The sequence below is a fragment of the Chrysemys picta genome, chromosome 16 (assembly GCF_011386835.1).
Source record: "Chrysemys picta bellii isolate R12L10 chromosome 16, ASM1138683v2, whole genome shotgun sequence".
Classification (NCBI taxonomy): Eukaryota; Metazoa; Chordata; order Testudines; family Emydidae; genus Chrysemys; species Chrysemys picta.
The window spans coordinates 23079182-23104886 of record NC_088806.1 but is presented as its reverse complement, the minus strand read 5'-3'; the positions used below and the strand labels follow the sequence as shown (position 1 = coordinate 23104886).

Genomic DNA, 25705 nt, shown 5'->3' with positions numbered 1-25705 from the left:
GTACTAAAATGGCTCCACAGCACCAAAGTCACCTTTTTCCAGGGCTGGATAAATCTGCAGTGCAAACAAAGAGTGACAGGCTCATCTGCCTTCACGTCACTCCAGCCTCCCAGCACATTTGTGCTGCTGAGTGTACAGGGACTTTTCCACTCAATTGCTGGCAATGAGGAATTTTCCACCGTAAAGTGCCACGGTTCACCAATTAACACAGGAGGTGACTAGTGACACAATTTATATGCACAGCAGCTTTGAAAATTAGAATTGAAATCCCAGCTGAGAAGCAGAAGCCCTGGAAATTGAGTGGCCAGTCTCATCATTGTATTTGATTTTAACCACAGCTGAACCAAGGGTAGGGAGGAAAAGAAAGGAAGGAATTATTTTGGTATCTACTAGAGACACCCAGGGCCCTGTTTTACCCCCCAGGAGGAGCACAGAGGGCAATAGGTTAGGAAAGTCAAGGCAGAGTTTGACACATGTAGCAAGGGAGAGGCAGGAACTGGGTAAGGACAGGGAAACTGAGTCAAGCCACCTACACTCAATCTTCACCCAAACTGAACTTTACATAGATTAACTAAACTTGCAATCTATCTCCTTTGGCTTTCTCATTTCTAGTACTGCCTTTAGCTCTTACCAGTGACAAATGGGATCAGAAGCCAGAGAAGCAAAACACCAAGATGGAAACTTTTATCCCTATATTTCTAGCACAGCAGGAAGCTATTTTATAGCACTTACTGGAAGGGCAGCCACTTTGCAGACCTATGCTAAGAAAGGGTCCTGCCCCAGAGAGTTTACAGAGAAACACAAAGATATAGGTAGAGGATATCACACACATGTGAATGCTGAGGAAATCTCCTAAGAATGTCTGTTCTCTTGAGATTTCCAGACAAGTCATGCAGCTCTCAGAAGTCTGGGCAGTTCAGATAGGTATCTTAACATCTAGAGGCTTCTTCAGAATGATCCTCTGAAGTCTGCAAGAGCAGCTCATCACGTCTGCCAGTTCCACCACATAGAAGTCAGGATCATTTTTTTAATATAAGGATGACTTAAAATACATTTTCCACACAGACTGGCCATTTTAGAGATGGGATCACACAATACATTTCTGACCCACGTTAGGAAAACTTCAACATTCAGGGGCTGGAGATGTTCTGATCCTGAGTTTTAGAGTGAGCTCATTATAAAGATAAGACCACTGCAAAGGTTAAGTGTGGATTCTCAATACCCCCAGACTGAAAGGATGTTCCAATCTGGAATTTTGGTTCATATCTTTAGACTGCAACAAAGAACTGAAGAACCTCATATCCAGAGGAGATTTTGCATTGACATTGTCATGATCCTGATGCTGTATGTGCACAATACAGCCCTCTACAGTATGAAAACAGAACTGACTCACAGTGTGTCATAGTCCCTATGCTGCTGTCCTCTAGCTGCAGTCACTTCTGAGCTGCTGATTGGACTTTCAGCCATCAGCTGTCTGATACATTCAGCTTCCAGCCTACCGCACCCTTCCTTGGGAGGAGAGTGAGGAGCCGGGCTGGTTAACTCTAGGTGTGCTGCTCAGCTCTAGACCTTTGCTGCAGGTATCATGTAAATCCTTTGTTCACGGCTCAGGCTGAGGGACCCAGACAAACCAAAGTGGAGGAAACTCAAAAATGAGCAGAGATGATTTTGTTCCCAAACCCCTGGTATAATTAATATTTTCTGTGAGTTCAGCTAAATTATTCTGAATTTCTGCTGCATGTGTTGTAACTCACACTAATTCACAATGCTTTGCACTCCTTTGTGCCTCTTATCTGAGGACCTTAGAGTATTTCACAAGCATTAATTGGTTAATCCTCACAACATCTCTGTGAGGTAGGGACATCTTGACCCTGCCACACCCCATGTTACAGATGGGGAAATTGAGGCACGGAGCGGTGAAGCAACTTTCCCAAGATAACAGCGCACAGTATCAAAGCAGTGGCATGAATGGGCTCTCACCACAGAGATCCTGTGTTTACATTCAGGATTTGTAAAGAACTCACAGTGATGAGGACAGTATAAATGCTTAGAGAGCATCATGAACAGAAGCCCAGTTGCCTGACTCCCAGTCCCTTGTCCTAGTCATTAGGCAGCATTCTTGCTAAAGCCAGTTTGCTGTGGGACAGAGGGATGTTTGTAAGTCCAAAATGGGGGACCATTGAGAGGTGTGAATGATTTTAGGCCCTCCCTTGTCCTACAATGAGCTGTGCACAGGCAGATTCCTGTGCCCCCATTGACCTCAGTGGGTTGCATGCAGAACAGGGTAAAGGTCTCATCAGTAACTCTTCTGCGGAATGGATGAATTCATCATTGCTAATCTTTGCTGGCAGCATGCAGTTCAGAGAGGTGTTCATGTGCTCATATCCTAGCCTCGGAATCTGAACCAAACCATCCATCTAATGCAAAGTTGGCTCAAAATATTTTCACTGTTCAACCTCCTGATCATTTTTAAAAGCAAAATCCATTTAGCGTGTTGAACATCCATATTAAATGACTCCCTTGGACCACAATCACTTGTTCCAATGCCTTCAGTATATCTCCAGTCTGCCTTTGCCTAAGAGGTGAAGCCAACCCATTTTTAATCTCTACTCTGGAAGCTGATTTGAAGAGCTTTTTCCATAACCCTTAGGGGTAAACATGCTATTTGCAAAGATGCATTTGGAAAGGGGGAGAAAAAAAAAAGAGATGGGGGTGGAGTATTTTTTAAAAGGCCCTTTTTGCTTGCTGGAGCACTTGAGCTCGTCTCCAGACAGCAGAATGGTTCAGTATTACAGTGCTCTTCATCTTTTCAAAGAGCAAAACCAGTCACAGGCCACATTTTACAGTGGGCATTGAAACTGTGTCTGCCATCCCGTTGTCTCACCACTTTAAGGCATGGGAAAAAAAAGTTTGAATTCTCATTACTACAGGATGCAAGCAATAGTTGCAGAGGTCTGATATGTTTTCTCACCTCACTCTTCTAATTAATTGACCCCTATCATCCACTTGTGTACAGTTATGTGATCAAGGAGAATGACTCCACCCCCAAAATATGCAAAAAGAAGCCAGTCTGGCTCTGCCTTTGCAGACATGGAACATGTCAGAGGCCACAGAGCCACAGCAATCACAGGGCAGGCTATATTGCTGCTTCAAAGCATTTGTAAGCAATGCAGTAAGTTATCACCATTCCCTGACTCTTCCAGTGTGTTTTGTTTCATGTTTGTCTACACAGGAAAGTTTTATCTGTTATAATTAAAGCTACAGTTGTGTCACTGAGGTCGTGGAAGTCACAGAATCCATGACTAAAAGACCTCCGTGACTTCAGCCCTGGCAGCTGGGAGCTGCAGGGTCCTCCAGCGGCACGGAGCAGTAAGGTCCCCCTGCTGCCGGAAGCAGTGGGCCCCCAAGCTCTCAGCCGCCATGGGCAGCAGAGGTACCCCACAGTTCCCAGATGCTGCAGGCAGGGGGGTACCCCACAGCTCCCCACCAGTCACAGCAGCAGGGGGCCCCAGCCACTCCCCGCTGCTGCCATGGGGGACAAGGGCACCCCAGCCACTCCCCACCGTGGCAGTGGGATTCCCACAGCCCTCCCCACCACAGGGGAGGATGCAGGGGGAACCTGCAGCTCCTCTCTGCTTCTGGTGGCAGGGGGACCCTGGAACTCTGAGCCCTGATGGGTGATGGGGGCCCCAGAGCTCCCAGCCACCCCGCAACTGTCTAGTCCCTTCCCGTTTTGTCATGGGTATTTTTAGTAAAAGTCAGGGACAGGTCACGGGCAATAAAGAAAAATTCACAGAAGTCCATGATCTGTCCCTGACTTTTACAATTTGCTGCCATCCTCACAGCGGAGTAAGTCGGCTCGGATACATCGAATTCAGCTACGCTATTTGCGTAACTGAATTTGCGTATCTTAAATCGATCCCCCCCCAGTGTAGACCTAGCCTGAGATAATGTCACACCTTAGCTTATACCAGTATAAATGTTCTGTGTAGACAATCCCTTAATCTTTGTCTTTTAGGCACCAGTCCTGCAATAAATTCCATGTGAGCAAACCCCTGAACCCATATGCAGAGCTCATTGCAGGATCAGAGCCAAAGATTGTGAACACCTTGGGCTAGATTATATTTAAGTGGGACACTGTCCATGCATACTGGATAAATAACAATGATAATTAACTCCAGTGATTTCATGTAGCTCACTCCCCTTTGGGGGAAGACAAGTATTTCCTAGCCTTTTTTTTTTTTTAAATTAGGGATGGAAGGGGGTCATCTAGTCCAACCCACTGCTCAAAGCAGGACCAATCCCCAGACAGATTTTTAACTCCAGTTTCCTAAATGGCCTCCTCAAGGACTGAACTCACAACCCTGGGTTTAGCAGGCCAATGCTCAAACCACTGAGCTATTCCTTTGCACAGCTGTACCTTGTACATCAAACAGGAAGACCAGGCCCAAAGATTTGAGACCTTAATACTGGTGTGAGCCTGCTCCATGAAAAGGCAATGTTGCGGACCATTGTGTGTACACAGAGCTTTCATCTTTTGCATCAACTTCTAGCCCACATGCCTCCTCAGAGGAAACAGTCCAACCTCCGCCTTTTCCTACTCCTGGTCCTCTTTATGCAATTTGCTGTAATGTAGGACACAACCAAAGCAGCGGGAGGCATCAGTACTGTTCTCATCTGCTGAAGCAGCCCGAAGCAAAGTAAAGATCTATAATATGCTTTTCTGAGCTCCACTGCAATTAAATACAGTCCCATGAAGCTTTGCCTTTTGTTCCAACAAAGCTATTAGCAGCTACACTCAAGGTGTGACACTGGTTACATTACAGAGCCTTTCCTCTTCTAGATCAATTCAAACCCACTGAGATCAGTAGCAGTTAATAATAACACTTTCCTTCCAAAGCTGTGAATGTTATTCCCATTTTACAAATGTGGAAATTGAAGCACTGATAGTTAAGATGACTCAGCCCAAGATGATTAAGCAAGTCAGTGGCAGAAGTGGGACTATCTCCCTACTCTCCTGAGTGCTAGTCCCTATCTACTGAATCACAACGGTGAGTAACTTGCTGACCTGTGTAATATGTCGGCACAGACCAATTCATAGTGGACAACTGTCGCAAACTTACAGCCACATTCACCCCCCTTGTTGGCACTCTGAGCAGAGGCCCAGGACTCAATAGGCTATGGAGAGCGGACTCTCCTCTCTAGAGAAAAGTTGCACTACACTGATGGAGCAGCATGGGATGAGGGACGCTTGTAGTGCTAGCACCTAGTCGGTTCCAGGGTAAACAGGAACTTAGTCCCATAGGCTGTCACTCTGGCACTGCTCACCACTACAGTATCGAGTTAAATAACCTGTTTCACAACAGCGTCCATGGAGCTTGTCCTTTCCTTACACAAGTCAGAGCTTCAGTGGAGTTGCTTTCCTTCTTCAGACGGATTTTCTATTAACTTTCCTTCTGGAGAAGAAAACAAAAAACCTCAGTATAATAATAGCTTGTTCTGTGTGTTTGACAAGAACATCCTCAGCATGAGGGGGTGAGATGAAGGATAAAAGATAAATATAGAGAAAACTTTATTTTTAAAAAGGAGAGGGAGAGCTTAAGCTCAAATTACATTTATATTATCAGCAGCACAAAGGTGCTGCAATGCACATCAGGAAGGCTGGAACCATCAGGGGTGCTAGATTGCATGAGACACATTAGCCGTAGGAAAGGAGGATGTTCTAATCATTGGTGAGCACTTGAAAGTCCCTTTTCTAACTGGAAGCAAGCTCTGCAGTCTGGGACTAATCTCTCCCCCTACTCAGGGTGTGGCTTCAGTAACAATAATTCAACAAAAACTTCATTGAAAACCTTCTCCATAGCCTTGGTTGTTCCTATGGAGACTAGACATACTATGGGCCAGCTTAGGCTCTTATGCTGTAGCCCGTGCTGTAGGGAATGTAGGGAGAAATGACCTGCCCTGGGAAACCTAGGACGAATTCTGTCTGAGTCAGCTAGATTTCCTCCTGAGGCTCCAGAGAACCCAGGCTTCGGTGCCAGTTCCGCCACCCTTTGGGAGGGGTGCAGTATGTGCTCCCCTGACTTCTTCCCTACTCCCTTAGTGCCAGCTCTTCTAGCAGATGTGGAGTGTGTCTGGGAAGGAAGGGGGGCCGTGATACTACCCCTCAACCCCCTGTGGTTAACAGTTTTAGCTTAAAGCAGTGCCTTTTCTAGCCAGCATGATTGTGCTTCTTTCAGCAGCTTTCCTTCACTGTGTATCACCTAGTTGTCTGGCTATCATATCAAGTCTCCATCCCAATGGCTAAGGTGTCTTCTGGTGCCTGATTGATGCCATTATTTATGTGTCTGGAGTTAGGGGGTCTTCCTAGCCCTGTCCTCATTCTCAAGGCAGTGCTACTTCTAGGTCAGTGTGGCCAAGAAGATTAGATCTGACCCCATTGCAGGCAAGTTGTTGTGGTTTTGTTCTGCACACTGGAAATTTGAGTTCCTCTCTAGTGTTGACTCTGCACTGCAGATCTTAGCACAGTGAAGGGTGCTGTCCTTCAGAGGATTTGTTAAGCCTCAGGGCATTTCACTCCTTACACATTCTGGACTGGACAGTTCCCTGGATTAATTAACAGGGAGCCTTTAGGGCAATATCTTAAGTGTTTGCCCATCACTAGTCTTTGAAGAGGCTTCTCTACATTTCAACACTGCATTCAGTTCTGAGAGCCAGTCCAATGCTCCAAGGTAAATAACAGCATCATTTGCAGCAGTAAATCACTGTTTGGCAACAAAGTCAGATGCTGTAAACACTGCATCACAAAGATCTCCAGCTACCCAGGCTGCAGTCAGGCAAGGGTCGGGGAGGAGGGTAAAAATTAAATGCCCCTTTATATTTGGATAAAATACAACGCTAATGCCCACAAACGTCCTGGGCTAACAGGCGCAATTCTCAACATGGAGCAGCCAGGGCTGCTGGCCATGTGAGGGAGTTCCTAGTCATTAATGTCTCTAGAACCTAATCAAAGCAGATATTGAATGGGACACTAGATGGCTCTTAACAAAACCTCTTGATCTCTCCCAACCATCAGAGTCCTGTAACAGGTCGCCTAATCAGCTCTACTGACCTCTATTACCTCTATGTATTTGTATGCTTTAATTACCACTACATTGTCAAGACAGAAATGAGACATTTCAAACCCACAAGCTCCTGTGAACAACAAAAGGCCTCTTAACTCTGTTGACATAGGGTTAAAAACAATTACTTTCAAAGACACTAATGTCCTTCCTCCAGCAGCTGTTTCAGCTTTTTTTCTGCCCCCTATTTACATTGCACATTTCCCTCTGGAGCTGATGTCCATTGTGTAGCCTAGAGGAGTCAACAGTTCAATGCAAGATTTCCTAGTTTAGGCCATGACTTTGGGAGCCCCTAGAAGGAGACATTAGGCAAAAGAGGCTCTTTGTCAGATCAGGAGCTACAGAGCCAGAGAGAACCACAGGGTCTCTCCATGTCCAGCAGTCTCAGTAAAGAATCCCCTTTACCTTCATTACATCCAAGCCCTGACTTTTCTCTATCCTAAGAGACATCATATGTAGCATGATCCTGAACATTCCTATGGACTTTTCCATATGTTTGCCCTGAGGCACCCAAGGCTGCCTTTATCAACGACTTCCATGGTATTTGAGCAAGGATGAATTAACCTGTAGTGAATATACTGTATAAGTATATTCTTCTTTACTCCTTCTGCTAGTGCAAGCAATTTTTATATATTAACTCATAAGTTAAATTGATTCCACAAAAGTTCCATTGTAGAATTCACCAAAGTTCCACATCTTATACTTGGCTTAGGGGAATCCTGTATACAACCAAAACTGGAAGGAAATTTTTAGAGGGATAACACCTCTGTTACTGAGATAAATGCCATAGGATTGTGTGTGACCACAGGTGGTCAGGACTAGAAATGGGCCTTCATTTCCATTCCAAGCAAAGTCTCTACCCAAACTCTCTCAACTGACTTCCCCTCAAGGACATGTTGAGAATCTGCTCTCGGTCATTCCTTGGCATAGCAGTCTGTGTGTGAGCCCACTCCACTTCAGCCAAAATGAGTGGTGGCTTTGGCCAGAATCCTTCATCTCCAAGTTCCATTTTATATGAAACCCAGATTTCAGGGATGGATTTGGATAAATCATATGTTCTCAACTGGAGGGGGGAAAAGTGCATCAAACTTTCAAGTGGGGCCCAGCTGCCCCTCTGACTTGACACAGGGGTGGCCGGGTCAAATTTGAGTGGTGTTCCAAATCCAAATTTGAGTGGTGTTCCAAAATGAGTTCAAGGCCACCGACTCACATGGTCACAACGCCACACACTAACATGTGGGTTAGTGCCCATGGACCTCTTCAAAGAAGTGGGTCTCTAGGAAGGGTTTTGCAAAGGGCAGGGTAAGTATCCTTTTTGCTATTGTGAGCAGGGAGGAGCTCCATCTAAAAAACAATGCTAATAGGTTGAGAATCCTGGAGGTAAGTAGTTCTGGCCTTGGCCAATCCTTCATCAAGATGTTGGTTTTACAGCTTACCAGAGAGATAGACAGCTTCCATTTTACAGCAGTCCTTGTTGCTTGCGTAGTAACCCATACATGCACAGTCTGACTCTGTGTTGTCTCCTAGTGGCTGGACAACATAGAGGTTTAGAAGTATATTACAATCTTTGAGCTAACAGATCCAGGGTCTTTTAAATCACACAATAAAAGCTCATAATTTTAGATCCAGAAATCATCAGTTCCATCATCACTGCTGACCTGAGAGCACCACATTACACTTGCATCACACAGAATATGTTTGTAGAGGGAAGACAACAAAGCGAAGACCAAGGCTTAAAAACAGAGTCTGTGGTAGGGCAAGAGCTATTCTTCCTCCCCACTGCAACCTGTTACATGTGAAAAAGGTGCTTAGCTGCTTCAAAGACTTTCATGCAGGGCCCTCCCATCCTGTGTAGCATCTCACATGCCAACATGTCCTTGGGATCCACTAAGTCTTTAATTGGCTGATTTGCTTCTGAAAGGAATCACAGTCCAGGAGCTGTGATAACCAGGAAAGTCTATAGGGGCTGGTGGGACGGGACACCACACACCTGACGCTCAATAATTTAATCGTAACTGCTTCTCCCATCAGCATCTGAAACAATGTTGCTATGGTAACCATGACACCTTTAATTCGGCTGATAGGATGGCACAAACTACAGGATTCGTCTCCGGTTTGTTAGCTGGATAATTGGTCCTGCTGTGCAGGTTCAGACATAAGGAAAATGACAGCAGGTGTCTGTCTGGTTAGACATGGGGACCATGTTTATCCTTGGAATGGAGCTTCTGGATTTATTAAATGCACAAGAGGTTAGTTAGAAACCTGATTCACCTGTGGAAACCTGAAACCTGTGGAAACCTGATTCACCATCATTATCATCTGCTGGCTAGAAACTTCCTCCTGCCTTTCATTCCCAGAGGATGTTGCATCAACTTGTCGTTACTCTTTGGGGTTTTCTCTCATGTTTCTGATGCTGCAATTTTCATACAGCCAGGGCCTTCCAATCACACAACTGATGACAGAGCATTGTTGTAAAGTGGCTAGAGCAAATGCAGTGGGGGCCAGGATTCCTGGGTTCTATTCCTAGCTCTAGGACAGAGTGTTATCTGGCAGTCAGAGCAGAGGACTGCAAACAGGTCTTCTGCACTCTATTCCTAGCTCCCATGTGCAAAATTCAACTCTATCCAGAAGGACATCTCAGTGCCAATGGATGACATGAGCACTCAAAGTATAACTTATGGAATGTGCAGGATTTGTGCTGGCCCTCTGGATGGAGATTCATTGCACCCACTGTGCTTATGTGCAAGTCTTTTCACCTTTGTTTACATCTATAAAATTGATCTAAAATGTCTGTTTCATGGGATTGCGTATTTATTTAATGTTTGCAAATTGCTCACCAGTGCAGAGGCAAACAAACAAACAGAGGGACCAATCCTGCTCTTAATTGATATCGGCTGCAAAGCTCCAATTAAATTCAATGAATTCAATTTATAAACATAGTTTCAATACAAGCTGATTCTCAGTTATTCATGTATTTATTTAACACTGCGTGCTGTATTTATTGGGGAAATACTGGCCCTTCTGAGGTCACAGGAAATTTTGCAATTGACTCCAGTGGGGTAATGATTTCACCTTAAGAATGTGTAATTTGTCTGAACAAAATAAAAATGTGTAAATTTAAAATTAGAGATGGTATTGAAATGAAAAACTTCAAGCAGACAGGGATCTGAATTCACTGCTATAACTTTAATGGCCCTATACATAAACCTTATCTGGATATTCCCAAACTTAAAGAAAGTTTAGATGTAAATTTATATTTAAACAGCGTAGACCCATCTCTATTTCAAATATTTGGAGTATGGGTGTGGAAGGAATCAGGAATTATTTTGCTAAACTGAATTAGCTGTGTCTGTGTGTGTGTCTGTTGGCTAGAAGCAGATCTGCTCAACTATGTGTTATAGGGCAAAATACATATATCAGCTAAAGGAGATTCTTTAGGATTCTTATAGAGCAGATGGCTCTGAATTCTCTCCTTGTTATTGTGATGCTACTATCAGTGTGTGGCACAGTGAGAAATATAATAGCATAGGTAGTCACAGATTTGTTATATTACATTATAAACAATACAATTTTTAATAAATAAAAGTCTTAGTAGAAATCATTTCATTCAATATTTCCTAAGCTTTAAAATCCTCCCCCCCCCCCATTTGCTAATGGTTATGTGTGCATGTGGATGGGAAAGGGAGGGCCTCTCTGATGGCTCAAGACTTGATTCTGCTCATCTTGTTCTTTTGGCATCTTACACAGCTTTTCTCCTGATGCTTAATAAAATCTAAACAAATATTTTGCTGTCAGCTTTCCCCACATAATTTATTTTTCTAAAGCAGAGGAGTCACAAATGTCAGTTTCATAAAATTGTATTACATGAATGGTGGGAGAGGAGAGGGAGAAATCTGATATTGTGAATGACCTCAATAAAATATACATGGCTGAGAGTAACAGCATGTTTCACTGAGAACAGAAGCTTCTCACAGCAAATTCCTCTTCAGGAAGATTTTGTCCTCACAGGCTAAAAGGTAGGGGGCAAATCCTGAAGTCCTCTGCCAAGCTGTGATCTCTCTAACAATTGTGCATGTGCTTAAATGTATGAACTGTGAGTAGTCCCACTGAAGTCAATGATTGATTTCTATGGGCTACTTATAAGAGGAGATGATTGGAATTTTTTCCCCAGGAAAATGTTGGCATTTTAATAAAAATAATCTTTGATGTTTGGTTTTCAGATGAAAACTTTTCATTTTCACCTCTTAGATGAAAAGAAGAAAAAGTTTCACAGAAAGCAGATAAGAAAATAACCTACAACCCCCGCCCAAATTCTGATGGAAAACTTTCAACCCGTCCTAACTGTAAGGTCTCTTTCTGCCCCAGGACAAGAACTGATTTCTATAGGACCAGACTCAAGCCCAAGGTTAAATACATGAGTAAGTCTTTGCAGGATCAGCCCCTCACAAAAGTAAATGGGCATTTTGCCCAGTTAAAGAGTTTGCCCAGCTTCAGTGCCTAATACTGATCTCTCTTGAATTCATTTACAGTGCTCGGTATTGGAGATGGTACCAAATGGCCTTATGGTTAAGGCACTGGACTGACTATCAGGAGATCTGAGCTCTTTTCCTTTATCCCAGACATCCTCACTCGCCATGGCTAAATAACTTAATTTCTTAATAATAATAAAAAACAAAAAATAACAATGCGTTCCCATCTGTAAAACTGATCGATAATGCTCCCCATGACTGCCTCATCTATTAAGATTTTAAGCTCTTTGGATCCAGGATTGTCTCTTGTTATGGGCATGTGCAGCTCCTTGCACAGTAGAGCTTTGATCTCAATTGGGGCTTTTAAGAGCTGCAGTAATGCAAATAGTAATGGACCAGATCCCCCAGCTGGTGTAACTCAGTGTAACTCCATCAGCTACACTGATTTACACCAGTTGTGAATCTGCACCAGCATGGAATCAGAATCAGACTGTAATAAGGACTTCTGAATTTAGCCCCACTTTATATCAATGACTTTAAACTCATTTTCTATTATAAATGGCCTTTATTGTAACAGGCTTAATTTAGTCCAGATTACATTTGAATCATTTTTATGTGCACAAAAATTACAGCTAATTTGCTGTCACTTTGGGGTACTGAATAGAGACTTGTTATGAAAGATCTTCACACGCTCAGAAGATCAGTAATAGAATTTCGGGATCAGTTCTGCACGGTGCTGAGTGCCCGGAAGTCCCATTGGACTTCAATGGCAATTGAGAGCTCTCAGCATCATGCCCATTGTGACAGTCTCCTATAGGCTGCCAAATGAAATCCAGCACAAGTCAGTGACTGATTAGCATCTGATGGCTGGGCTCTAGCTGATGTGCATTGTGTTGGTGGGTCCTGGCCAAGTTCTCAGTGGACAAGTTGCTTATTACACAACATTCACAACCACAATAGTCACTTGTTGGCAATCTCAGCAGAGGAACCATCAAAAGAATTGAGAGAATAATATTTATTGGGGGGGGGGAGGTGCACTTATATGCACACATACTTGTGCAACCTATAGTAGTAGAGCAGTGGTTCCCAAACTTTAACAACCTGTGAACCCTTTTCACTATAATGTCAAGTCTCATGAACCCCCTCCTAAAAATGAATATTTCCAGGGATTTTCTCCTTTACCTGAGTATAAATTATAAAAAGCAGTGATCTTGGAAATATAAAAGTTGTTTTTATGACATGCTTATTACACATTATTTATTATTAATTATTATTTATCATGACAGTATTTTTATTACATTATGAAAACAGCAACACTCTTCCAAGATCTCACTTTCGTAGCTTGTATCACTTTGAATAAGCCTATTATAAGACAAGGCTCCTATGTTTCATCAAGGAGTATCAGATGTGAAACAGCATAAATGTATTTAAGAAGCCAACTCAAACAGTTCCTTCTACACAAGCATTCAGGTCTTGCGCAGTCCAGGCAAACAACGCATGTTACAACAAAGCTTAAACTTGTTCTTCATAATAATTTTAAAAACAATACTAGCTGCCTATTTAATTTTAAAAACAGCAAAAAATATCCGCTTCCCTTTCCATTTCTTATAAGGAGTCTTGAAGTTTAAATCTCCTCAGTGTGATAGATATGCTTGCTTTCATCTGCTTAGCTCTTGGAAGTCCAGGGGCTCCAAGCTCCTGGCCCCGTGCTGCCCGGGGTCCCTAGGGACAACTCTGTCTGCCATTAGGGAATTTTTTCCCCGAGAACCCCCTGTAACATTTCATGAACCTCCAGGGGTTCATGAGCCGCAGTTTGGGAACCACTGTAGTAGAGTGTAGCTCTTTGTCCCCCTCTAGTGGCTAGATTATGTCTAGAGCTTGATAAGTGTTACTGGCTCTACTCTAAAGGAGCTGTTCCTTTAGCTCACACACCAGTGAATGCTGCTTTTGGATCCAGAAGTTCTAGGTTCAGTCCCAACTGACCCACCTCCACAATCTTATTTCTGTGATACTTGTCCTTCCTCTCCCCAGGATTTCCATGCCCTTTGTTACCCTCCCCCTCCCCCCCACTCATCACGGTATTATGTATTTGTATAGTGGTAGCACCTTGAGGTGCCAGTCCTGGATCAGGTCCCCATTGTGCGGAGTGCTTGTATGCAGATGTATGACAAAAGGCACTCCTTGCCCCAGTGAGCTTTTTGGCACTCAGCACAATGGGTCCTCTGTTTTAACCTCAGGACAGATACAGCCTGGGTTCTCTCAGGTCAGGTTCACCTTACCCCCACACTGGCACCATTTATTACATTTCTCTGGACCTAATCAGTTTGTTACTAATCCAGCCAGCCCAATATCCTTCAAACTATATGACTGCTCACAATCCATAAAGTCATCCTGGATTTAATGGTGATTAATGCCTAAGGCCCAAATTTTGCAGGCCTTACTAGAGCAATAGTCTCACTGGCTTCAAAGGACCTTTTTTCTGTATAATGACTGCAGGATTCAGCCCTAAGAATATAGGAACCAGCCCATATGCAGCCGAATTCTGCTCTCAGTCACACTCGTGCAATCCCACTGACTTTAGAAGTCACGGTCCTATTTCTGTCTGGAATTACACCAGTGTAAATCACCAGTATCACCACTGACTTCAGTTGAATTATTCTGGATTTACACCAGTGTAGCTGATAGAAGAAATTTACCCCCGAGGTCTAACTGAGAGCAAAATTTCACCAACAATATTATTTTGGCCAGTAATCACAGGTCAGTAACAGAAGTGATTTTCAATTCTTTGACCCATTGCCCCTGTCACCATAACTGGATGGAAACAACAGAGCAAGTGTTTAACCTTGAAACACTGACTGTGTTCGGAGCCCTTCTGCCTGTAAGCCTGTGCTCTGCACATCCAGTTACAGTAGCTTGAACTTGGAGAAAGTTGGGAGGTTCATGCGGGGGTCAGACTGGAACAGGTGACACTCTACTCAAGGCTCTGCCTGCAATGCAGAATGGCAGCATAATTCTGCTTAAAAAAAAAAAAAAAAAACACAACCCACACCACACACCAGTGAAGTAGCTAATTAGGTTGACAATGGTAAAGAAAAAGAGTATAAAGATCTCTTTGGGGCAGGACCATCCTTGTTTTTCTGTATTTGTACAATGCCTAGTACAGTGGGACCCTGAACCATGATCAGGGGCCCTAATCCTTACCATAATATAAATGATTTTATTCAATAATAATAATTAAATAATAATAGATTGGCCAGTAGGCAAGACAAGATGGTCACAATTGTCTACATTCCCCGCATTATCCTAACAATTTGGATACTGGCACTGTCTCCTGTGATGGTTTTAAATTTCACCTTTCTATCAGGAGCTTTCCCCACCGTCTCTTCATCTCAGATATAATTTTATCAATAAAGATAGGTTTGGTGCCTTCTTGCTTTCTGCTAATGGAATACTAGGGAAGTGAACCAGAGATGAAATCAGGTAAAAAGACAGTGCCAGAGAGCTGAGAGGCTACTAGCTGCAAACACCTGATATCATTTGCATATTTACCATCAGGACATAAAATGACTGTAACTGTCACTTGCATACATTAGTGACACTGCCTGCTTTCCTGGAGAGCAGAGCTGCTTTTAGCCAGGATGGCAGCGGGAAAGGTATATGGGGAAAGTTTTCAATCTCAGCATGGCATTGTGTGTGACTGACGGAATGGGGACATATTCTCATACAGTAAATGTGTTGTGCTAGGGTTCGTAGTGGTAGTGGCAGGGGAGGGGGGGGGAAGAGCTGGGTAGGAGAGGAAATTATCTTAATAGAATGGTACTGATATTTCTGCAGATGCCACATGTCATCTGCAGAGCTTATCCTAGCATCTATGAAAACTGCAAATTGAAGGCATCCGCTTTTAACTCCTCTGGGTTTCTGGTATAAATTATATCTCAATTTTCAGCTGAGTTATACGGATGAAATAATAATAAATAATAAGAAGAATTAATATTGGGCTATGCTATAAATACCTGTGTATTTCCACTTTAGCATGCATATTAGCTATAATGAGTGTGCTTTTTTAACTTTAAATTTTTCTGTTTTACAAGCCTTCACTTCAGCATAATGTGCTCATAAAACACAACAGCAGTACAATGTGGAGAGGGCTAAATTAAAAATTAATGGGCCCTGCCAGAGCTTGCATTTCTCTGAGCCAGTAGATGATGGAAGAAAAGAGTGTTTTCCCTCCATCCGGGAGCACGGGCTACATGAAACCAGCAAATAGCTGTGGGAATGCGTCATTCTACAGGTACGGCAAACACTCAGTGGGCCTAATTCTGTGTCACCCTGAAACTTGTGTGGTTATTTCACCAGAGCAAAGTTTGGTAGCATTTCACACCCACATCAGCTAAGCAGAACCAAGTGCCATCATTACTCAGAAAGAAATTCTCCATGAGCTATGCAGGGTGGTACGAGAAGTGTTTTAGTAGGTGGCATTCATCCCATACATCGATGATGCGGTAGTACTATGCACTGGATCAATAAACCTTATTTATTGTGGCTCAGTCCTGCAAAGTGCCAGGCACCTTCAGCTGCCACTAATTTTCAGCACTTCGCATGACTGAGCCTTTGGTCTTTAAAAATGCCATGTATGTGCCAAAAACAACAAGGAGTCTGGTGGCACCTTAAAGACTAACAGATTTATTTGGGCATAAGCTTTCGTGGGTAAAAACCTCACTTCTTCGGATGCATAGAGTGAAAGTTAGTTACAGATGCAGTGGCTGCATCTGTAACTTTCACTCTATGCATCCGAAGAAGTGAGGTTTTTACCCACGAAAGCTCATGCCCAAATAAATCTGTTAGTCTTTAAGGTGCCACCAGACTCCTTGTTGTTTTTGTAGATACAGACTAACACGGCTACCCCCTGATACTTGACATGTATGTGCCAAAGTGAAGAGTTAACCCTGTTATCTTATCTGACCCTTAATGGAAATTTTCCCACAGAGTTTAATGGGGATGAAAACACTAGTGATCTACAGGAATTAAATAGGGTTCTAAAGAAATTACTGTAAAAAACTATTTGAACATGATCCTTTTATGGAATTTTAAAACTAAACTATAGAATGTAATAGAGAATTATATCCCTGCTATAGAATCCTATAGGTTGCTTTAAAAAGTCAACACAGAGTTATTTCATTTTCATTCAACTGTATAAGGCTTTTTCATAAGGGCCATCACAATTTGGTTAAATTTGTTCCGTCTTCCTAAAATTCTCACTCTGGGACCAGATCTTCAGATGATGTAATTCAGCATAGCTCCACTGAATGGAACTACTCCAATCTACACCAGCAGAGAATCCTGCTCATTGCATCCATTTGATAAGATATTCTACACTTCCTATTATAAACTACTGTGTATTGTTAAACTGTGTAGTTTTGTTGTAGATTGTTAAACAGCTTCCATATTTCACCCTAGAGTTGGTGGCATTTCAGTAGTGGGTAAAGGGATTCCAGCATGCAATGTTTATGAAGTGCTTTGAGATGGGTAGAGCTATTGAAATGTATAGTATTGGCATTTTAATCTTGGTCACTAGGTTCATCTAGCATCAGCAAACCCTAGGCCTGTGTTCATTCACAGACCATGCATCGGAAATATTCCTGCCTGCCCTTACAATTAGGTACAACACAGAGTGGGATCCTCTGGGGCTCTTTTGAAAGTGTGGAGCACCACTCTGATCACATACTACCTTCAGGCACTTTACTGGATAAAAGATGCATGCTTTTGTGAGTCATTATACACTTCTTTACTTGTCTGGACAAGTGCCACCGTTGTCATCTTTCATGACATGACAGGACATGCTGCATTCTATCCCTCTCATTGCTGTTTCTCCTCTGTATCTAGCTCTTAGATCTCTTAGAATGCTCAATAATCTCTCAAGGAAAGTGAGAGGAGCCTAGTCCCTTGGAGATATTTTAGACTAGACAGGATAAAACACTGGGTTAGGTCAGTGTATTTTGATGGGAAACCTCTAAAGACAACCTAGGTGCTGGTGATTCAATAGCTGGCATTCCTCTTTCTGAGTCAGAAACCAATAACCTAGTATGGAGTTACTGAATGTTGTGGTGCAGAAGTGTAGTCTTTTTCAGTTGAGTCCTAAAATCAAGGTGGTCCTGAAAACCTGTAGCCATTAAGACTCGGGGTGTCCTGGCCTGCTTCAGAGTTGGACGGCTACGTTCTTCCTCTAAATCCCCCTGTAATTTTAATTGAAAAAAGTGTTTTTCAACTTGCTGACATAAAGCTCTGATGTAGTGTTGCCCTGAACTGTCGAACGGCTTCCATCTTTCATTTCAGTAGTGGCTGCCTTTCAGCAGTGGTCCCTGTGTATATATGGAGTAAGGTCAAATCATACAGGCCATGCCCAGGTAAAAATTCCCATTGACTTTGAGCAAGATTTAGCTTCAGATATGTAAGTTTCTTCAGAATCCTTCTCCACTTCTCTGTACCTTTTGAAACCATTTGCACCCATGCACAATAGGTATAAAATGCTGCCACATCAGAATTCTCCACATGCTTACACTGATGGTAGCATTATACATGTACTTCGCCCGCATCTTCACAGGTGAAAATGACAACACAAGGCACAAGACAGTGAGGAATCTAGCCCTATGAGTCTTCTATATGTTGAAGTTTACAAGTACATTAAAGTATCTCGTTAAGGCAGCTGAATGCTTTTTTTTTTGCCTTAGAAATTACCCTACTTTCAAGACCAATGTCTAATTCCCCCATTAACCCACACAGTTCAAAGTAGCTTCAAAGGAACACACGGCCCAAGGAAAACTGTCAAAACAAGATTAAAAACACATCGTGTCTTGAATTTAAAATTATATATATATATATATATATATATATATATGGAGCTTTATCCCCCGTCACTGAAACAACAAGCCCATGCTGGGGGGTTTTGTGAACATATCTAACCACTGCAACACAGCTAGATTAATCAGCTGGTACAATAGAATTTGGTTGTGTGTTGCTGGTCCTCCTAAGATTGACACTACTGGCTAAAGTCAAGCTGCCACCATGTCTACTAAAATTAAACATTATGATGGTGCAGCCTTTTACAGGAATAGATAATACAATTGTGCAGTATTTTCTTAGTTCTAACAAGTATTCACACCAAGAAGAGCCACAACTATCTCAATGGTATTCTTATCCTTTTTTTATTAATTTTCTATGCAGCTTTCATGCGAGTGATTTCTTTTTGCTCACAATGTTCAGAGGGTGAAATCAGACTTCCCTGACCCAGAAGATCAGCACAAGGCCAATGCACAGCTTCAGAGGCTCAATGACTGAGCAGGGCAAAGCCCTAGTGCTGATCCTCTGCACCGATAGGAATTGCACCAGGCAAGATAAAAAAAATTATTATGTGTTTGCATGATTTGCATGGAAGTGTGCACAACACTAGAGCTGGTAAAAAGAATTGGGAATGATTTGGTGAAAAAACTCAAAGTTGTTTCCATTTCATATGGATCTATTTTCTGCAACATTCAGTGATATTAAAAAAGTATATTTAGCTGCATTTTAATTGATCACATTTTTATATAGTCATATTTTACCCACTTTTACTGAGAGCATTTTTGTAATTATTGAAATTTTTCATTTACCAACCCCCGTCCACCCTTTTTCTTACTGAAAACTGGGGTTTTGGTAAATGTAGAACTTCCCTGATAATTTTGATATTTATTTCAATAGTAATTTTAATTAAATTTGGATACAAATACTAAAAATCTTGCTGAAAATTTCACATATCTACAATTTTCATTTTATAAAAAAGGACTTTTTCAACAACTTTGTTTGTGAAAATTTCAACCAGCCCATTTTATCATCATCTTGAAATCTCTGTGATGCCTCAGCTTGTGTTTTTTTGAATCTCCATTCACCCAATCAAGAACACCCCATCACAGCAGTGACCAATCACAGACCATGAACAACAAACAAACAGCAACAAGCTAAAGACATACTCAAACTGCACCATCCACGAACAACCCATAGGGTGCAATATGTTTGAGCAAAGACTTTGTGGAATAATTTCAAATCATACATACATTTGTAAAAATCAAGTCTGTTCAGAGGTCAGTTGTAAAAGAAGAAAATGGCTAAATTCATCTCCATTCTGTTTGCTTCTTGCTCCCTGGAGAATCTCCAAACATAACTCAGTCTCCTGGACTTTCCCCCTCTAACTGCAACATCTTGCTCTTTTATATGGGGGAATCATCTGACTCAATCCAGATATGGCTCATCCTGTAGTCAGGGGGCTAGCTTAGGCCCAGGCTCTCCAGCCCAAAGGCAAACCACCTTCTTACAATAAGTTAGACTTCCTTGCACTAACTTAGATTTACTTGCCCTGATGTAACTGCTCTAACCTACATAAAGGGAGCAGAAGGTAGGGGTAAAGTAAGGTGGATGTTACTTCAATTTACACCTTCTTCCTGTTCCTTACATATAAATTACACTAGTTTAGATTCCCTTAGACTTTGGCAGTGTGGGTGAAAGTAGCTTTAAGGAATTTCAAGTGCAAAGGAGGGGAAGGAAGTCTATTACACGGTCCCCTCAGAATTTGACTCATCACCTCTGAATTTATGCCATTTCTCCTCATGGAGATGCTCACCCACAAGACCACTTTTCAAAAGAAGTTATTCCCTTCCTATATTTGCACCTACAGAAAGGGAGAGAGCATCAGAGAAAAAATTTCCAAACACTGAACATTTGTTCCACCAACTCACCAAACCAGTGGACCTTATGCTGCTTGTCTTCCACCACACCTGCTGCAGGTCCTCATCCTTTCAGTCTGCAGTGGGATCCAGGAAATGGTAGGGCATTTAGTCTTTAGCAGCATAGTAGAAGCATTCAAGCAGAAAGGTACTGGAACATTCAACTGTGCAGCAAGGTGTTCTAATTAGAGGCACCTGGGACAATCAGGAGCATGGCCGTTGTGCCCTAATTGGAAGCACCTGGAATATTTAGCAGCTTAGCAGATGTGTTCTAATTGAAGGCACCTGGATCAATCTCCTGGATGACCCTGGAGTGACCAGCTGCACAGCAAATCCATTCCAACTGAAGGTGCCTGGAATATTTAGCAGCACAACAGGTACAATCTATTCGCCTGAGTATGGAATATCCAGTGTACATCAGGTGCATTCCACCTACCATACATATCCTGGGAATAGTCAGCTGCTATCAAATGATAAAAATCCTATTCTCATGCATGTGGAATATACCATGCAGGCCAGTGTTCATCACAAGAAACAGAATGAATCTGCTAACTAGGGCACACTGAGCCATATGTTGGTTTGCAAAGCAATGTCAGTGCTCCTGTATGATCTGGACAGAATTGGATTGTCGCCACAGGTCCTGTAAAAACCCATTCATCTGGCACCAGGAGTCTGTGTGAACATGTTTCCTCTGGGAATAGAAGTGCACCAGATTGAGATCTATTGCCACTACATTGCCTTTCACTGTCAGCAGCAAGAAGGGTAGAGAGCACCACTTAGCATTGCTAACTTGCCTATTACTGTTCACAACGTGGAGAAAACGGTCACCTAGGAAACCATTACGGAGATCTACTGGTGTCCAGGGATAAGGCTCAGGAGTGTATACATGTAGCAGTTACTCAGAGGCATCCACGGCTTGTGCCCTTTGGAGAACTGGCTGAAGAGCTAACTGTTTCCATAGAAACATTATGGCAAAGCTTCCTCCCGGCTGTTCCACTTCCAAGTGCAAACTAAAAGGCCCAGTGATGGCAAATGAAGAGCAATAGGTATAAAGGGCAGCAGCTGGATAATGCTCTGGCATGAGTAGCAAGGAAAGGAGAGGGGCACAAGTTTCTTTTCCATCTTCTCAAAGCCTTTGATCTAGTGGTTGGCAAGCAGACTTTGATAAAGTCAGAACTGGTCTAATCTGTGCCTCTATCAGTCTATCCACATCCATGTATCCATATCTACCTATAGCTATCTTATTTGCCAATATCTATCTGCTGGTGTCCATTCCCTAACCCCTTGCAATCTGAGAATGAAATTCAGCCGTGTGCAGAACTCCAGGTACTTACATCCCACTGGTGCATCAGCCTCCTTTGTCTCTCCACACAGGGCTGACTTTCACTCTTAAGTCAACATCCAAATGTGGAACCGGGTGCCCTAACTCAGGTATCCAAGACTGAAAAACTATCTCTCTGCTTCGTGGGTGCAGGACACTATACATCACTAATACATGGTCCATGGGCCTACAGTTATTCCTGTGAGTACCTGCAGTGCCCACTTTTTAAGATGATTCCTAGTGTATACAATTGAGGTCAGTGGAGTGATATAAGGGATGGATTTGGCACTTAGCGTCTACAGCCAATTCTATTTACTAGTAAGGGGTGAGAAAACAAACCTACATAGTTGAGTTATGTCTGTAAACACAATGAACTCATTCTGCCAGTGCCACCTGTGAAATATCAGTCTGGTTATGCAGGAGGTCTTTTTTGTGTTTTTACAATATATTCTACATCTCAGCACGTCCCTGGGGAAACAGATGGTAATATCCCAGAGAATGCCACTAAAAACAAATCAAAGAGGAGAAGAAAGCAAGAGAGAGAGAAGAGGAAAGTTGAGAAGTGAGAGAGAGATTTAGGCAGACACATGATTAATTAAAGGTAAATATATCAGAACAGAGAAAAAACCTAAACAGGCAACAATGCAGTAGAGACTGGAGCTGGTAAGAGCTCCTGGAGAGGTCTCCCACTCTGGGGAATTCCTCAGAGAAGCCATTAGTGACTTAGACACCTGTTTTCTGTTCCTTATTTTATTTTTAACAGTTGGGTTTTCATTAGGTTTTTTCACAAGCTTTTTCACATATTTCCCCATCTCTCCCCGCCCCCAAATATTTTATACCTTTTTCATCTGTTCCCTCTAAATCCCAACTGACAACTTCATTTTTTTCCAGTTTGGGTCTCTTATAAATAAGAGCTCAGATAGCACTCCAATTAAAATAAAAGCAAAACATGCAAGTCAGGGAGCAATTTCCTCTCTTGATGTTTCAGGAGCTGAATGTAATTTAGGTTTTTATAGTAGTGTGGCTGGAATTTTTATTTATTTCCAGTGTACAATTCTTTCTGTGTCTCTGTTCTCAACACACCAAAGTGTAGAGTCTTTTTGTCCAGAATATATGATCTGGCAAGCCAAAATCCAGACTGCTGTTCTCATGCGGAGAACCAGTCAATCGTCGATGCAGGAGTTTGAGTTAACTGGTGCCATAATAACATAATAAATGCATATTCTAATTCTCTCATCTCCACCCAAGTGCCAGCCCCTCTGAAAACACACACACACAGTTTTGGCCCCATCACATATCCCTAGTCAGCCACATTGAATACACATGCACCTGCACACACAACCCTGGCCCCATTACTTACACACATCCCCCAAGTGATGGCCACATTACATAACCACACATGCACACAATTGGACGATGGCTGGATCTCAGGGATCCTGGCTCCTCAGGTCAATGGGCCCTGGAAGCAGCAGGGAGTCAGAGCAAGAGAGGAGATGAATCATCTGCTGAATGTCCATTGGTGAGAAAACTTGGAGCTAGGGCCATTCTGCCTCAGAGTCAGAGGGGGGGAGAGAGGCTGATGGGAAGAGACGGATGCAGGGTGAAGAGTTGTGTGAGGATAGATCAGGGAGGCTAAGTAACTGAGCTCGGTGAAAGTTCAGGGCCCTTGGGAGGGGGAAAATTGTGGTTATGAATATGACCCTTTGAATATATGCTGCTTTCCAGGGCACCTAGATACTACAGTGCTGGTTGCATCATACATGCATTGGAGACTAACTTAGTTTAAATATGACTGACTGACAGACGGACAGCAGGAACCAGGTAGAGACAGTCTGTTTGGAGGTCCTGGTGGGATTTGTTTGTTTTTGGAGTGGCCCGGTTTAATTATAATCCACCCTTGCCTTTTTATAACAGACATGACAAAAGTGGTGAATGATCAGGGATAAAAGTGGGCCAGGAGCCCTTTTTGTCTTGGTCTCCTGCCAAGAGACCATTATCGTCTGGTAACAAACAATACCTGGATGTGACTCCTGCTGTATTTCTAAATTATGTTCTTGTGCTAGAGGCTACCTTGCCTGTCTCTCTCTTTCTCCCCAATGTATTACCTGGCAAAATAGTGGAGCCAGACTCTTCTACATGACTGCTTTCATACGCACAGCCTGAAAGCCCCCCAGGGGACTTCCTCTTGAAAAGCATCTCACTTTCCACGTTCTGCCCTGCCATGAGGTTGCAGCAAAGGATTCACTGCTCTTCTGCATCTGGCAAAGAACAAAGTATTTCCAACCGTCTTCTAGTCTTGAGATGCCTGAAGTGTAATAGATCCTGTGCTGAGAGTCGCCAGTGGGCAAATTTCAGCCAAATTCTTTAGGAGTGAGATAAGATACATTTTTAGTTTTCACTACCTGAAAGCACATTGCTAACATCCTCCAAAAAGACTTTTCTGCCACCAAAAGTTTACAATATAGGGCCAGATTCTACTTTCAAATATGCTAGTATAAACTGAGAATAACTCCACTGGTATCAGTTGAACTATACCAGATACACACCATGGTCATTGAGAGCAGAATGTGGCCAACTTTGCACAGACATAAATGACTGCACAAGGTGCAAAGGCAATGGATCACAGAGACCCTATCATATATATTTAAACACACAGGGCTTGATCCACAAAGGCCCATAGGCATTGCCAGACTGGATCAGACTCATGATCCATCTAGTCCAGGCTCCTGTCTCCAACAGTGAGCAGCACCAGATGCTTCAGAGGATAATGAAGGAAACCTCTCATTAGGCAGATGTGAGATAATCTGTCTCCCACACTAAATCTCTTTCTAATCTCTAATAATTAATAGTTAGAGATAGACTCAAGGCCCGAAGCAGGAGGTATCATATCTCTTTAACAAATTTTGGGTATGTCTTTGGAAATAGACATAATTCTGAATATTCTTGTTAGCCATATAAACATCCAATCCCTTTCTTAAACTTGCTAAATTTTTGATTTCAGTGACATCCCTGAGGCAATGAGTTCCATAGTTCGATTATATCTTGTGTGGAAAAAGTATTCCCTCCTTTGGTTTTAAATGTGCCAGCTTTCAATTTAGTGGAATTCCTCCTTCTTCTTGTGTTATGAGTAGAACTAGTCAGGAATTTTCCATCAATCAGAGTTTTTTTAAAACAGAAAATGAAGTTTTCACAACACTGAATTTTTCTAAACCTTTCCCATATTGAAACCCTCTTTCCCATACCAGGACCTGCTCCAAGAACCAGCCTTTTCATCTAGCTGGGATCCAGCCAACACAACCCTGCCATTTAGCAACATGAAAAGAGAAAGATGGTCATTAATCTTGGCACCTGTTCATAGCCCCCCTGTTTGAGAACTTCTGGTCTAGAGGTAAGACTGGAAGAATGGGAGTTAAGACTGTGGGTTCTCTTCCCAGCTGTCCCCTCACTCATTGTGTGACCTTGGGGAAGTCACTTTACCCATCTGTGTCACATTTTCTCCATCAGTAAAATGGGGATAATAAAATGTATCTATGCCCCAAGGGAGCTGAGAGGATAATGCTTGAAAAATATTTAAAGTTTTGCAGATGAAAAGTAATATATACAAATGCAAATTACTATAAATAAAATAATAATGAATAAATATTAAAAAAAGCCTATTGGCCTGACTCTCCACTGTTATGCACCTAACAGTAATTTACAGTGTGTGTGTAAAATGCTACCATATTAGTAATCTCCATTTAATTATGCCAGAGGTAGCAATTGACATCTATATTGCACTCACCTTGCAAAGCGGCAAATGACAACACAAGGTGCAAGGCACTATATTTAATTAGTAGAGCTGTGCCCGATCTGCAAAATTCCTGGCTTTGGTTTAGTCCAATTATAGAGATGAGAAGCAGCCACAAGTAATATTCAGAACAGATCCACGTTCAGATTCTTAACACTTGATTTCTCTGAGGCTCATCTCTAATTTTTAACTAAGCGGAAAGAGCTTTTTTAATTAGGTTATAATATTAATCTTAGATCAGTAGGGCAAACTAT

The 25705-nt window shown here is 42.4% G+C and overlaps 1 long non-coding RNA gene across 1 annotated transcript; it reads right to left on the bottom strand.

The window, feature by feature from the left end:
• Nucleotides 1-4326: 4326 nt before the first annotated feature.
• LOC135976076 (uncharacterized) lies at nt 4327-20510 on the bottom strand. The gene is made up of 3 exons (XR_010593293.1): nt 20356-20510; nt 8558-8651; nt 4327-5456 (listed from the first exon to the last, which is right to left on the bottom strand). It is a non-coding gene; the product is annotated as an uncharacterized LOC135976076 (long non-coding RNA).
• Nucleotides 20511-25705: the final 5195 nt, after the last annotated feature.